The sequence below is a fragment of the Elephantulus edwardii genome, unplaced genomic scaffold (assembly GCF_000299155.1).
Source record: "Elephantulus edwardii isolate Elephantulus edwardi_28Jun2011 unplaced genomic scaffold, EleEdw1.0 scaffold00183, whole genome shotgun sequence".
Classification (NCBI taxonomy): Eukaryota; Metazoa; Chordata; class Mammalia; order Macroscelidea; family Macroscelididae; genus Elephantulus; species Elephantulus edwardii.
Genome location: NW_006399933.1, coordinates 6512648 through 6525056, shown reverse-complemented (window position 1 = coordinate 6525056; position 12409 = coordinate 6512648). Strand labels below are relative to the sequence as shown.

General features: G+C 41.7%; 1 pseudogene; it reads right to left on the bottom strand.

Annotated features, from left to right (window-relative positions):
- Positions 1 to 5232: 5232 nt before the first annotated feature.
- LOC102870463 lies at positions 5233 to 9054 on the bottom strand (annotated as a pseudogene).
- Positions 9055 to 12409: the final 3355 nt, after the last annotated feature.

Below are 12409 nucleotides of genomic sequence, written 5' to 3'. Positions count from 1 at the left end.
TTTAAAAATATTCTTTCATTGTTGCACAATTTCTTCCCTCTGCCCCTACCTGCCCCCAGTCCACTTTGCTATGCACCCCTTATTTTGTACTGTTGTCATACAAATAATACCTAATCATATGTTTCTTTTAGACGGTTCTTTCCCTCATCTATTTAAATGCAGTGTACATTATTTATCTCCTCTTTTCTTAGTTTCCCTCCAATCTCCATGTCAGTCCTGTTTAATAAAAGTGGCATTATGCAGTATTTGTCCTTTTGTGACTGAGCTATTTCACTCAGCATAATGTCCTCCAGGGTCACTCATTTTGTATACTATTTTAAGAGTTCCCTGTTTTTCAGTGCTGCTTAGTATTCCATTGGGTGAATATATCACAGCTTCTCTATTCATTTGTTTGTTGATGGCACTTGGGTTGCTTCCATTCTTTGCTATTGTAAACAATGCAGCAATAAACATGGGTGTACATTTATCTGTTTGGGTGGCAGTTCTGGTTACTTTAGGGTGTATTTCCAGTAGTGCAATCCCTGGGTCAAATGGTATTTCTATTTCCAACTTTGTGAGAAAGCACTATACTGCCTTTATGGTGGTTGCATCCGTTTATACTCCCAACCAACAGTGAGTAAGGGTTTTTATTTCTCCACAACCTTGTCAGCATTTGTTGCTTGCTGCTCTGTTGAACTTTGCTATTGTTAGTGGGGTGAGATGAAATCTCAGAGTTGTTTTGATTTGCATCTCCCTTAGAGCTAGGGGATTTGAACATTTATTTATGTATTTGTTCCCCATATGAAGGTCTTCTTTGGTGAAGTATCTGTTCATATTCTGTGCCCATTTTTCAATTGGGATTTTTACCTTTATCTTCTTGAGGTACTGGAGTATTCTGTAAATTCTAGATAGAAGTCCTGTATCAGACATGTCATTACAAAATATTTTCTCTCAGTCTGTGGCTTTCCTTTTTACCCTATTAGAAAAGTTTTTGGATGTGCATAGGGATTTGATTCTTAGAAGATACTATTAATCTGTTTTATTCTCTACTGGTTGTAGGTTTTTCAAGATGCTTGGGAGACTGTTTATGTTGCGGGTTTGGGCTTGTGAGTTCTTCCAAACTTTTGCTTGGTGAAGTTTATTTTCCTGGTTTTATTCCTAGGTCCTTGTTCCACTTTGAGTTGGTTTTTGTACATGGTGTGAGGTGTAGATCTTACTTGAGTTTTCTACAGACAGTTTTCCAATTTTGCCAACACCATTTGTTTTCATTTCCCCACTTAACTGATCTCATCTCCTTGTCAAAAATCAATTGACCATAGGAAGATGAGCTGATTTCTGGGTTCTCAATTCTATTCCATTGATCTATGTGTCTGTTACTGTACCAGTACCAAGCTGTCTTGACCACCCCAGCTGGGAGATGCCTCCTATCTTATTTCTCTTTTACAGGAGTGCTTTACTTATTTGGGGTCTCTCTCCATTCCAGATGAAATTGGAAATTGCCTTTTCTATTTTGTTGAAGAATGGATGTTGTGGTTGCTTTTAATCTGAAGAAGCAGAAACTTCTACTGCCCCAGTGGCCTATTTATACTTTTTTTTTTTCTGTCAGAGACCTGACTCTGGAGTTGACTTTCCCATAGTGTGATTCATTCATTTTCTGTCTTGCTAGTTCTCATGAAACAGCTTGGGCATATGACAGACATCCTGAACCTGGCTGTCTGGTCCTTCTCCTGCTGGCATTTAAAGGTTCCTTTTCCATATGGCAGCTACAACATCAAGAGATGCCACGATTGGCTTACTGACCAACTGGGTAGGTCAGTTGGGAATTCTTTGTTCCATCTCTATTGCAATACATCAAAGGTTAAAAAAGTGCCTTTGATTTCCTGAAAAGCACATTTCTAGGATTTCTCCTGGAGGATGTGAAAATTCAACAAAGGTTGATGCACAAAGAAGCCAATGGCAGTGTTTGGTATAAAATCTAAACTTAGTTGACAACTTGAATAGTCAATATAAAGGAATAACTGAACAAATAATAGACATCAAAGTGAAGATTACCTGAAGTCATTAAAATGATAGAGTTTTCAATAATATAGAAAACATATACACAATTGCTGTTGTTATGCACCTTCAAGTTGGAACTGACCAATAGCTGAGCTCCAAAGGGTTTTCAGAGGCTGTAAAGTGCATGTAATATTATCTGTCTTTCTTTTGTTGAGCAGCTGGATTTGAACTACCTGAAATCCCTGTGTAAGAAGGTCAAGAAGATAGAATAAAAATATAAAAGATCTGCCATTTTAGATCATTTTAAGTTAGATATCTCTTAATTTCTATTTCCCCAAGATACCTAAGGTCTTTTGGATTAGTGAAATAAATGCATTTTAAGATTTTTTTAAAAAACCAAACAACCCAAACCCAGTTGCTCTAAATGACCTTTTCAGAGTTTTAACCATCACCCTTACTCTTCTTAAACTTGATAAAAGCACAAAGATTAAAATAACAAAGGTCATGAGGGCAGCCAGTCTGATGAAACTGGCTGACTTCATATCTAGGACAATCCTTTTGACTGGAGTTTAGAGGATGAACAATCTGAGTTCTAATGAGAGAGGGGTGGTAGGTGAATCCAGATCTGATCAACTAATTGAATTCCTTGGGGCAGGGGTGGTGGCGGTGGTGTTTTTTATTTATTTATTTTAATTTAGTTTGTTTATTTTTCATTTCAATGAACATCTACAGAGATTTTGGAATTCCATTCATTCATTGCTGCACCCCTCTCCCCGCACAAACACTTCCTCCTCCCCCCCACCTTTGCTCCTCTCCTTGAAAAGCAAAAGAAAAACTCCCTCATTGGTACACAATCCCCCTGCACCTCCCCAAACCCCACCCCCTATCCCCAAATATAATCCACTCTGCAACCCTCATTGCATACTCCTACGATAAAAATAATGCCCTAAAATATAATACTTTAGGGTCGCTATAAGTCGAAAATGACTCGACGGCATTTTTTTTTTAAGTGTCATTGGGTCAACTGCAACTCAGAGTGACCCTATGCACCAAAGCTTGAAACCCTGCTCTATCCTGAGCCAATCTCCCTCTCTCCAACACACCTTCCCTCCTCACCCCGGTTACAGTGTAAATAAAACTTTTTCAGGGTCTTCCTCTCTTGCACTGTCCCTCTACCCTTCCAAGCGTGGTGTTCTTCTCCAAGGACAGATCCCTCCTGGCAAAATGCCCAAAATATGTGAGATAGAGCTTCTGAATTCTTGCCTCCAAAGAGCAACTTGAGTTTACCCTCTCCAGGACAGATCTATTTGTTTTCTTGGCAGTCCATGTTCAATACACTTCTCTAGCACCAAATTCAAAGACATTAATTCTCTGTTGTACTTAGCCATTGTCCAGCTCTCTGATGCGTAACAAATAATTGCAAAGATCATGTTCTAGATCAGGCTCACTTTAGTCTCTAGACTGACATCATTGCTCTGCAGTACTCTGGAGAGGTCTGTGACAACAGACCTCCCCATTGCAATTTATTTTTTGATTTCCTGACTGCTGGTGCTAAGAGTGTTGATTGTGGGACCAAGTGAGCTGAAGTTATGAACAATCTGTTATCTCTTCTCCATTCATTATGAAGATATCAATTGGCCCAGTGGCGAGAATCTTTGTTTTCTTGATGTTGAGCTTTAATCCATATTGCAGACCACAGTTCTTGACCTTCTGCAGCAAATGCTTCAGGTCCTCCTCAGTTTCAGCAAGCAAGGTTGTGTCACATGAATAACAGGTTTGATGAGTCTTCCTGCAATCCTAATGCCTTATTCCTCCTCGTTCAGTCTAGCGTCCCAAATGATCTGTTCCACACATAGATTGAAAAGATATGGAGAAAGGATGCATCCCTGATAAACTCTTTCCTGATTTTGAACCATGCAGTGTTTCTTTGCTCTGTTCTTATGACAGCTTCCTGGTCCAAGTATAGGTTTCAAATGAGCATAATCAAGTGTTCTGGAATTTGCGTTCTTCTCAAGGTTAGCCACAAGTTTTTATAATCCACACAGTCAAATGCCTTTGCATAGTTAATAAAACATAAATAGACATTCATTCCTCTGGTACTCTCTGCTTTCAGCCAAGATCCATCTGACATTGGCTGTGATGTCACTAGTGCCACACAGGCTCTTCTAAATCCAGCTTGTATTTCTGGTTGTTCTCTGCCAATCTACTGTTCCAGTAGTTCAGCAGGACTTTGCTTATGTGTGATATTAATTATAGTGTGCAATAATTTCCACACTCTTTTGGGTCAACTTTTTTTTGGAATGGGAGTAAGTATGGATCTCCTTTAGTCAGCTAGAACAGGTAGCTCTTCTCCAAATTTCTTGGTGTAACCAGGTGAGCACGTTCAGGACTGCATCTGTTTGTTGAAATATGTCTACTGATATGTCATCAATTCCTGGGGATGTGTTTTTTTGTCAATTTCTTTTTTTTTTGGTGAGAAAAATTTATTACATTTAGAATTAGCCCGCTTGACTCAGTTTAGATGATCCCAATTTTGTTGGCAACATCCAAAGCATCATAATCAGGAGCAAGTCGAACATAGGCCTTCTTCTCTCCATCAGGCCTAATCAAAGTGTTGACCTTAGCCACATCAATGTCCTAGAGCTTCTTTACAGCTTGTTTAATTTGGTGCTTATTGGCCTTGACATCCACAATGAACACAATTGTGTTGTTATCTTCTGTCTTCTTCATAGCTGACTCAGTGGTCAGGGGAAATTTGATGATGGCATAGTGGTCAAGCTTGTTTCTCCTGGGAGCGCTCTTCCGGGGGTATTTGGGCTGTCGTCGGAGTCTCAGCGTCTTAGGCCCCCGGAACGTGGGTAACGTGCCGATCTTTTTTTTTTTTTTTTTTTTGGCTGTGGACGCCCTTCAGGACTGCCTTCTTGGCCTTCAATGACTTTGCTTTGGCTTCAGTTTTGGGAGGGGCAGGGGCTTCCTTCTTCACTTTCGGTGCCATCTTCGTAGAAAGGCTAAGCCTAAATTTTTAAGAATATAGTTGCATGGTATTTCTGTACCATAATAAATGATAATGTTTTCTACCTCCATTAACGTAGATGCTAAACACACCATGTGTTCGATCAGCAGTTGTCTCCAGCTGCCCTTGCAGAAACAGTCTATCTGAGGTTCTGGCGTCCAGGCATGTTATTCACAAGTACCATAACATTTACAACTATCCATTTCTGCAGTTCCAAATGGTATCATACCTAACTGAGTGGTTCACTTTAACTGCTCCTCAGGACCCTTCAAACTGGACTTTTTCTTTCTTTCTGGCCCTGAATTCGGAAGAGCTTCTTCCTGAGCTCCTTCTGGTGTCCCAGTTTCTCCTCTTCTTCTTTTTCCTTCATTTTAAAGTGCTCTTTATTTTGCAAATGCCTTTGCTCTTTGGCCTTTTTCATCTTATGACTGTGTACTGTGCTCAGAGCATCCAGCAATGCAAGGACCTTCCTCTCAGCAGGCTCCCTTATCATGGCTGGCCTCTGCTTGTCTTTTGGCACCTTGCCTGCCTTTCCTTGAATCTTGGGCTTGTTCTTAAACGGGAGGGCTTTCTGCAAGGCTTTTGGAATGTGAAGTGAATTAAAATGTTTCTTCTGCCTCACTATTGGCTTATACAGAGAATCCTTGCTTGGCTTTAGTCTGATATTGTTTGCAAGTCTGAGTTGACTGGTTGTCCTCATTCCTGACCAGGTGTCTTTCTCACCTACTGGTTTCAACAAAGATGTAACTGGGTTATAGAAGGCTGGAATAGAGACAGGATACCAAGTTCGCATAAAGACAATATCACTCATTAACAACTTGTCCTCAAAGGTAGCACGGAAAGCTCCTTCTGGGGCCCACAGAGCTTTCTTGACCTGTCCTCTGATCCCACTGACGCTTCGAATCATAGCACCTTCAAATTTGGCCACTTCTAAGGCAGAATTGAACATTCCCTTAATGAAGCAAGTATTCTTGAAAATTTTAAATGGAAATCCAGTTAGTTTTAATTTCTTCACAATTTTTATGGATTTATCCAGGTCAAGGACAATTCCGGTGGCAGCTATCCGGAAATCAGGCATCATGCTATTGACAGACTGCACTGCCAAGAAGCCTGTTCCCTGGGGAGTGATAGGACCCCAAAATGTCGCTCCACAATGCATGTGCTGTGGAGTGTATTTCAGAAGCCTCTGCCTTCCATTGTGGTCCTCTATGTAGTAGAGTGGGATAGTCTGAAATCGCCTCCACCCTACAGAAAAAATTACTGGATCTCGGGACTTGAGGATTTTCTTATACCAGCGATGCTTCTTCAGACGCATCTGTACATATCCAACATTGCCCTCACTGTTGCCCAAACCACCTAGAATAATTGGGTGATGGGGGTCAAAGTTGAGCACGAATTCACAGGGAACACTTTCTATCTCAATTCGGACATACATCCCAGGTCGAAAACCCTCATACTGAACTCTGGTCTCATCATCTTGATCTTCAAATTCTGCTCGATTCAGCTGGGCTTGTTTCTGCATTTCACCTTTCAGTTCATCAAAATACGTACTTTCTCCTTCATCGTATTCTGCATCAAACAGCTCTTTCAGTTTTCTCTTCTTATCCATATGTTCTTTCTTGGTACTTTCCTCTGGTTTGGGCTCCATTTCTTCCTTAACTACTTCTTCTACAGCTTCAATCTGATTACTTGGATCTGATTTTCCCATGTATATGTCTCCTGTTTCAAGGTCCTCAAAATCACCATACAGCTCTTCAGCTTCTGCTAAGATCTTGGCTGCATCCTTATCCTCTTCCCATTTCCCAGTCACAAAGCAATCTCTGATGCTGTTCATGACCTCCTGTAAGTCCCAATCGTGGGGTGCTTCTATGAGAAATTTAGAGCAGTCCAAAGAGTCAATCTTGTGCTTGCACTCTCTAGCAGGCTGGCGGACAAGAAACAAGCCTCCAATTTCTTCTCTGGGGTCATCATTATCTTCATCATCCTTTGTCACTGTGCCATAAACAAGCTTCTGGAGGTTTGGAGTTACTTGCTGCTGCCTCAGAAAGGCCTCCGCTGCCTTCCTAGAAAGGTCTTCCTTCCATCTGAGGGTACCTGCTGTTTCTGTGGAATAGTTATTTTCTTCCTTGTAATCTCCTTCTTCTTGTAATAAATCTTCTACATCATGGGTCTCAACAATCAAGTTCTCTGGCCTCTGATTCTGACCACTGCCCTCTTGAGAAGGCTTTCTCCTAACCATCTCTTTACTTTCTGTGTCTTCTTCCTCTGAACTCAAAGAGTTTGCTGCAGAGTCATCTTCAGATGCAAACGCCTCTTCAACTGTGCAATGAGCTGAATTTGAAGTGATAAGAGCTGCAGTTCTCATCATGCAAGCCTTTTCTGGATTCATGCAATCACTCAAACCATTAGCTTCTGACAGTCCTGACTTACCACCTCCAACAGCCTTGGGTTCTAAAACATCATTCTGTGCTTCTACAGTGGTGTCCTCCTCTACACTGTTTTCACTGGCTTCCTCTTCATCCCCTGAGCTCTTCTCAAGATCATCATCGCTATCAGCAAATGCAGGCAAATCTACTTCAACATCCTCTTCCAGTTTCTGTCGCTTGGGACCTTTAATAGTCATATGCCCTTTTATAGTCACTTCATCATCTTCCTCGTCTTCCATTCCATCAACATCAAAGTCACTTTCCAAGCCATCAACTTCTGACATTTCTTCTTCATTATCATCATCACTATCTTCAGATTCTTCTTTATCTTCAAAAATGGCTTTCCGACGCATTCGACCAGTCTTCAGATCCACATGTTTTTCCTCTTTTGGCATCCAAAGCCCTTGATTATCTATATCTTCTGAGCCTAGTGGCTTGGAATCAGAAAAAAGTGTCACTTTGCTTGAAGCCATCTTGGCATCAATAGTGGATTGGGTAGAAATTAGACTGTGGACCAGTCCATGGGTGGGCTTCACCTCGTCCAATTCCTGATAAACATGGCTGCCACCAAGATCAACGTAGACAGCATCTTTGTCATATAACACACCACCACCGCCAGAGAAAGGTGCGTGGACCAGCTTCTCTTTCTCGGTTAAACAGCGCTTCTTTAGCTGTTCAGGAAGAGCACAGGGGTCTGGGAGAAAACTGACATCACTCACAGCAAAATCTCCTACACCTGGTATGTGAATTTGGCTTTTATTTTTCAAGTGTGCTCCTCTTAAATAACCATAAACAGGCACTTTCCGGTCACACTTGATATTTGTTCGAATATCTTCTGGATTTGTCAAATCTTCCATCCTGTCTGCCAAGATATAAGGGTGAGAGGTCTGCCATGTGAGAGGTCGAAACTTCATAACTGTAATAAAGCGGCCCAGATTGTGAATCTCTTGGTTTTGATATTCTCCATGTACCATTCCAGAAAGGTAGAACAATTTGGCACCCGGGTAGACTTCTGTCCAGAATCTGTGTTTTAATCGCTTCTTTGTCTTCTTCAGTTGCTTATTATGCTTGAAAGAGTCTAGATGGGGGAGAACTCCCATAATTTTTGGAAAGCCATGTACTTGACAGATATTTAGAAATTCAAATGTTTCCATTTCAAACCCAAAGCTGGCATCTATAAGCATTAGAACCAAATCTGCTACTTTAGCCAGATCAATCATCATGTTAATGTCACATCCACATTCAATAATGGTAAGTCTGCGCTTTTTACCTGACACAATTGTGACTGGGCCTCTGATATCGGTTAACTTCTGCCTTGTGAAGTTTCGAATGAGGCACTGAATCAACGTGCTCTTCCCAACTTTCGGTGGTCCCATCACCACAACCACTATTGGTGGCGGCTCTAGCGGAGTTCTACCTACCACTGGAATATGATGCTTTTTTGTCTTTAAATCCTGAGTCCTGTGAAAGGACCGAGCCATCCGCACTGCAGACTGGACCGCAAAAGCTTTGGGGTTTCTCTTCTGGGCATCCTCCCCTTCGTCAAGTTGCAGATCTTGCAGATACCTTCTTTTTTTTCTTCTCAGCTTTGGGTCCACTGTTTTTCTTTCTGTGTTTTTTCTGATCTTTATTCTCCATAGTAGCTTTTTACCGGTTCACAAATAGTTATAACCTTCTTCAACAGCCTTCCACAGCACGAACGCCCGGACCGGTTAACACCTCGCGAACACCTCCTAGAGATTCCCAAGAGCTGATCCACTCCACCAACACGTGCACCAAGGTGGAAGCGGAAGTTCCCCCTGAGCGTCACCTCTACAACCCTACGGGAAACCGCCAATTTCTTCAGAATAGCTTGAACTTCCTCTTTTATCCCCATTGCCTCTTGATCATATATTGTTTCATGAAATTTTTCTGTGTCAACCAAATCTTTTTGGTACAGTGAATCTGTGCACTCCTTCCATCTTCTCTTGATACTTCCTGGATCATTCAATATTCTGCCTATGTTGTTGTTGTTATTATGTGCCGTCGAGTTGCTTGTGACTCATAGCAACCCTATGTACAATAGCCCTAAACTCTGCTCTTTTTTGCGCCAATCTCATTGCCTCCGACACACTCATCCCGATTGCCCCAGTCACCAAATCAATCCATCTCCCAGAGGGCCTTCCCCTCCTGCACCTGCCCTCCACCCTCCCAAGCATGATGTCCCTCTCCAAGGACCGGCCTCTCCTTACAACATGACCAAAGTATGTCAGACGAAGCCTCAGAATCCTTTGCTTCCAAGGAGCAGCCCGGTTTAACCCTCTCCAGGATGAATCTGTGTACTCTCTTAGCATCCATGGAACCTTCAACACTCTTCTCCAACACCAAAGCTCAGAAGCATCAATTCTCCTTCTAGCCTCCTTGGTCATTGTCCAGCTCTCTGATGCATAACAAGTGATTGCAAAGACCATGACCTGTACCAGATGCACCTTTGTCTCCAGAGACACACTGTTGTTCTTGAGTACTTTAGAGAGGTCCATAACAGCAGACTTTGCCATGGCAATATGTCTTTTAATTTCCTGGCTGCTGGTGCCAAGAGTGTTGATTGTGGAGCCAAGCAAGCTAAAGCTGTGAACAATCTCAATCTCTTCACCATCCATCCTGATGCTGCCAATTGGTCCAGTGGTGAGAATCTTTGTCTTCTTGACATTGAGCCTCAATCCATATTGTAGGCTGTAGTCCTTGACCCTCTGCAGCAGGCGCTTCAGGTCCTCTTCAGTTTCAGCAAGTAGGGTTGTGTCATCTGCATAACGCAGATTGTTTATGGATCTTCCACCAATCCTGATGCCACATTTCTCCTCACAGAGTCCAGCCTTCCGGATGATCTATTCTGCATACAGGTTGAAAAGGTATGGAGACAGGACACATCCCTGGCGTACACCCTTCCCAATTTTGAACCATGCAGTGTTTCCTTGCTCTGTTCTGACAACTGCCTTTTGGTTCTGCCTATAGTATCTTTAAACATTGCAACTGGAGGCTTGAATTTTTTTCTTCAGTTCCTTCAGCTTAAGAAATGTTGAGCAAGTTTGCCCTTTTTGATTCTCTGACTCCAGCTCTTTGCATATTTCATTTAAATACTTTACTTTGATTCCCAAGCTGTCCTTTGAAATCTTCTGTTCAGTTCCTCAATTACCTCATTTCTTCCCTTTGCTTTGGCTTCTAAGTTTTCTAATGCAATACTCAGAGTCTCTTCTGATAAACATATTGGCCTTTTGTTCCTCCTCTGTCTTTGCTTTTTTCTTCCCACAGCTCATCTGGGTTAGGGTTAGGTTTTCCAGAAGCCAGAAATCAAAAGACAAATTTGATTTGCAAAGTCTGCTGTAAGGGACCTCTCCAGAATGCTGAAGAGCAAGGACGTCACTTTAAAGACTAAGATGACTTGATCAGGCCATTGTCTTTGCAATTAGTTGCTATGCATTAGAGAGCTGGATAATGACCAAGGATGATAGAAAAAGAATTGATGCCTTTGAGTTGTGGTGTGGAAGAAGAGCATTGAACATACCAAGAACTGCCAAGAGAACTAATAGGTCTGTTCTGGAGAGGGTGTCCCTGGAGGTAAGGATTTAGAGGGTCTGTCTTACATACTTTGGGTACATAGCCAGGATATATCAGTCTTTGGAGAAGGATACTGTGCTTGGAAGGGTCAAAGGACAGCATAGGAGAGGAAGACCCCAGATGAGATGGATTGACACAGTAACTGGGGTAATGGTGTAGGCGTGTCATAGGCAGTGAGATTGGCTCATGATAGATCAGGGTTCAAAGCTATTGTGCATAGGGTTATAATGAGTCATGTTGATTTGATGGCACATAACAACGACATTAAGTTCACTCACACATCTTGCTTTATAACAGTTAAAGGTGTTCCTCCTCCCCCTCCCCCTCTCCCCTTGTTGTGTACCGTTGAATTGCATCTGACAGACACAGAAGGAGATTGCTTCTCTTTCTCCAGAGGAGTATCTGGCGGATTTGAACCTTGTGCCTTCGGGATTGCAGCACAGTTTCTTGCCACTAGGCCACCAGAGCTCCTAATAATGAAAAAATTTTAATGTGATTAATGATAATGTCCACTCAAAAGCTTACTGTAAATTACCTTTCCCTTCACCTAACTTACCTGTTTATTAGTTTTTCCTTCTTACTCCTCTCATGTCTCTCTTTTCCCGGGGGGTTATAGCTCAGGGGTAGAGCATTTGACTGCACATGTCTGCTTACCCTCCAAGACTGATCCTTTCATTAGTTATTTATTACTAGAGGTCTTATTCCATAATTGTACTTTTGTGTTGACCTTAAGCCACTCCGTGTAATTTGCTCTAGATTCATCCAGGTTGTGCTATTTCACAAACTCTTGATTCTTTGCTATTGTTAGGTGCCATTGGGTTGACTCAGACTCACAGCAACCCTGTGAAATCCTTGCCCTATCTGGAGCCATCATCATGATCTCACCCAGCTCCAGTCCATTACTCTATCTGCATCAGTTCCTCTTGTTGCATGTCTTCCTCTGACCTTTCCCCATTTCCCAGTATGATGCTTTATTCCCAAGGACTGGTTCCTCCAGGCAACATGCCCAACGTATATGAGATGATGTTTTACCATCTTTGCCTCTAAGGTTGTACTTCCTCTGAGACAGCTTTGTTTGCTCTTACTACATAGGAAATTCCTATGTATTTATATCTAGTTAGAAAAGTCTAGGTTTAAAAAAAAAAGGAAAATTCTAGTTTTTAACAACTTCCACCAAACAAAGCTGATCTCCTTCTAGCATCACAGTGTGGCTTAAGACAACTAAGAGAGGTAACCACAAGAACATCCTTGATTATACCACTTTTTAAAACTAAATTTATTCTGTCATAAAGACAGAAAGTAGTCATAAGTGCTATATGTCCACAATTTTATGTATTTTAAAGGCACTCCCTAATTAACCAAAGACTATTCATAGAATACATAAAAATATATGATATCT